Raw genomic sequence first — 3934 nt, forward strand, 5'->3', positions numbered from 1 at the left:
ATACTACTAAAGCAATAAATGGATAATGAAATACTCACCCCCTATTAGATTGATGCAATGTCCCCATTACACAATCTCCGTTTATGCACAGACAATCGACAGGAAAGGGATGAGAGCCACGACAGCTCATCGAATGGGGGAACCAAAGATTGTGCCATCTGGTGTCACATCGATTGCCTTGGATGAGCTATGTGGTGCGGGAAGTGACAGACCACGACCCCGATCATGAATACGGTGTCCACTGTTTACAGAACTTTCGGCCTTTTGGGTCGCGGCATCATCCACCCGTGCCTTCTTTCGAACCCATGCCGAAGAGTTCATACTCCGATCACCTCCACCTGCAAAACAATTTGAAACATGTGAGTTTTCCGAGGAGTTATTAGAGTTAGTATGAGTCAATTCAGTATTAAAATAATCATTAGAAACATTGACTCCAAAACATGACTCCTCTACCATAGGGCTCTTAGCAACATGGGTTAAATTGAAAGTAACCTTATCATCCCCCACATTTAAGGTCAGCTTGCCATTCTTGACATCTATAATTGCCCCCGCAGTGTGTAGGAAAGGCCGACCTAAAATAATAGGAATCTGCCTGTCCTCTTCCATGTCCAACACAACAAAATCAACAGGAATAAAAAATTTACCTACTCTAACAGGCACATGTTCTAAAACACCTAGGGGGTATTTTACAGATCTATCAGCCATTTGCAGAGTTATGTTGGTAACTTTTAAATCACCCATGTTCAACTTAGTACATACAGACAGGGGCATGACACTAACACTGGCACCTAAATCACATAAGTCTTTGTCAATAAAAAGGTTGCCAAGATTACACGAGATAGAGAAACTCCCGGGGTCCTTCAACTTGGGTGGAGACTTATTTTGTAGTAAGGCACTGCACTCTTCAGTAAATGCAATAGTCTCCACCTCACTAAATGCTCTCTTCCTAGTCAAGACGTCTTTCATGTATTTAGCATATGCAGGTACTTGAGTAATTAATTCAGTGAAAGGGACCGTTACCTGCAGATTCTTTACCACTTCTAAGAACTTACCAAATTGCTTGTCTAGCTTGTTCTTTAGCTGACGATGAGGGAAGGGAAGTTTGATAGGTGGAACTTGTATCTCAACTTTCTTCTTTACCCTTGTGTCAGCTTCCTTCTCCTTGACCACCTTCTCACTTTCTCTTGGCACAGCACCACTGACCGATACTTCAACCTCTTCCTCTATAGTCATAGGCGGCCCATCATACTCATATCCACTCCGCGAAGTGACAACATTTACAGACTCTCTGGTCACAGGCTGTGAAGGGAGTTGACCCTTGGGTCTCTCTGCAAGAGTAGTAGCCATTTGTGCCAACTGTTTATCCATGATCTTCTTATGAGCAGTGAGGGCATCGATTTTGGCATCCTTTTCGCTCAGAGACTTTTGCAATTCTAACATCATATTCCGCATCTCAACAAGCATGGGATCAGGCTGTGTAGGTTGAGGCTGTGGAGGAAAGCCAGGTGGTCCACTAGGCTGCGGGTTGTAGTTACTTCGCGGTTGGTAGGGCTGATGTGGTGGTGGTTGGTAAGGTTGTTGTGGTGGTGGAGGGTGTTGAATCTGGTGGGGGTTCTGGACATTAGTACTCCTATATGATAATAGGGGGTTGTTTTTATACCCCTCATTGTATGAGTTGGAGTACGGATTGTTATGCTTGTAGGCTTGGAATGCATTGCATTGTTCAATAGAGCTCCTACATTCCGGTGCATAGTGACCTTGCATCCCACAACTATTACAGACATTGGCCAACTGAGCACTCATTGCGGCGACACTAGCTTGTTGGTTGACTTGGGAAGATGCGTTTTGCATGTTATCCAGCTTGTGATGTAGGGCAGTTAGCTGAGCAGTAAGCTGTTCAATAGAGTTCATCTCATGCTTAACACCACGATCGGCAAAACCTCTAGGATTCCCATATTGGGCACTATGGATGGCTATCTCCTCAATCACCTCTAAAGCTCTGGGCACCTCCAATTGCATAAATCTCCCACTGGCAGCTGAATCCAAAAGACACCTAGACTCATTACCCAGACCATTATAGAACTGCTGAACCAGGAACCAGTCCTCCAGACCATGGTGTGGGCACTCTCTTTGCAAGTCCTTAAATCTTTCCCAAACTTCGAACAAACTCTCATCTGCTTGTTGAGAGATACCTAATATCTGTCCCCTTAGACGAGCTGTCTTCTCAGGTGGGAAATATTTAACATAGAACGCAAGGGCCAAAGAATTTCAATCGGTGATTTTCATAGTTGCGCGGTTGAGACTATTAATCCATAGCTTTGCCTTCCCACTCAATGAAAATGGAAAGTGTATCTCCATAGTCTGCTCTGGTGTTAAATTCTTCTGCTTAATGGTGGCACAATACTGAATGAAATACTGAATATGGAGATTAGGATATTCACCCTTTTCCCCACCGAACTGGTGTCTCTCGATCATGTTTATCAGCTGGAGTTCGATCTTGAAATTCTCGACCGCAATGGAAGGCATGATTGCCTTGGGAAGCATAGACAGACTTGGTTTAGAGTAGTCTGTAAGCCTTGGCACAAGTGGGGGTGGCGGTGGTGGTGCTTGGTCACCCATCTCTGAATCTATATCAAATAGATTGCTAATCAGATAGTCGGATTCAGAGTCAGAATAGTCTCTCAACTGTTTAACGAATCTATGCCGTCTACGAAAGGTCCGTTCAGGTTCAGGATCGAACGAAGTCAGATCGCTGGTATGGACAGTCCTGGGCATAAACAAGCAAAAACTAGAAAACAGTCGTGAGATCCGGTCTCAAGGAACGGGAGTCCCTTGAGAAGTAACAAACAATAATCTAGAAAAACAATTAATAACAGAAAATAAAACCGTTTCCCCGGCAACGGCGCCAAAATTTGACAGGCTAAATCGCACTCCTATCAAGGAATCTAGGGCAGCGGTTCACCATAAATGCAGACCGGGATTGGACAACGGACAATAACAATCAACTAACAATCATAACTAGGAAAACATGCATCTCTCGAATCTTATGAATTCCTTAGGATAGAACAACTAGTGGGCTCTCGCTACGTACTAGAAATAATTCCTATCTAATAGCCACAGACCAAAAACATCAGATTTATACCTCTCGGCGCATAATCTAAGGTTAATCAAACTCAAATCAAAATAGTCCGGTCAAACAGAATTGACGAGCAATAATAATAAGCTATAGAAATTAATCAATCAAATATCATGTCCACATATAATCCCAATCATGCATTCATGGATCCCCTAAACCCTAGAAATTAAACTACAAACTCATGATAATAAATAACAAAGCAATTAATATAATATAAAACATGATTAAAGCAATAAACTAAATTAGAACAAGAAGCAATACCTAATTGAAGAACAATGAATGATGAAAGCTTGAATTTTTGATTGAAAATAAAACTAAGTATTGGAACAAATTTGAGAGAATAATAAGCTCAGGAAATAAACTAAGGTTCAAAACTAAAAAATAAAAAGTGTCTCTAAAAATATAAGGGGCTAGTATTTATAGTTTGCCCAAAATACAAGCCAAAAACCGGAAAGAAAACTCGCGCATAAGTGCAGGAGGTTGGCGTCGCCCGATCGGGCGTCGCTTCGCCCGATCGGGCGATCCACTCTGATAGTTCAGTAGGAACACTTGACAAGAGGGGGGGTGAATTGTTTCTTGGGAACTTGAGTAAGTTTCTTGCGGAATTTAAACAATAAAGAGACTGAGAACAATGAGCGAAGAAAGATATAAAACGGAGGAACCTTCTTGACCCTAATCAAGAAGAACCTCACTACTCTTTTGTATTAATGCAATAACTCTATTACAAATACACTCTTTAACTCGAGTTCCTCTCGAACACGAGTTCCCCACAGCAATCCCCTTCGATTACTGTGCTAC

General features: G+C 42.2%; 1 non-coding gene across 1 annotated transcript; it reads left to right on the forward strand.

Annotated features, from left to right (window-relative positions):
* The first annotated feature begins 2107 nt into the window (after positions 1 to 2107).
* LOC130471021 (small nucleolar RNA R71) lies at positions 2108 to 2214 on the forward strand. The gene has a single exon (XR_008931719.1). It is a non-coding gene; the product is annotated as a small nucleolar RNA R71 (small nucleolar RNA).
* The last annotated feature ends 1720 nt before the right edge of the window (positions 2215 to 3934 follow it).

This window comes from Spinacia oleracea, chromosome 3 (genome assembly GCF_020520425.1).
Source record: "Spinacia oleracea cultivar Varoflay chromosome 3, BTI_SOV_V1, whole genome shotgun sequence".
Taxonomy (NCBI): Eukaryota; Viridiplantae; Streptophyta; class Magnoliopsida; order Caryophyllales; family Amaranthaceae; genus Spinacia; species Spinacia oleracea.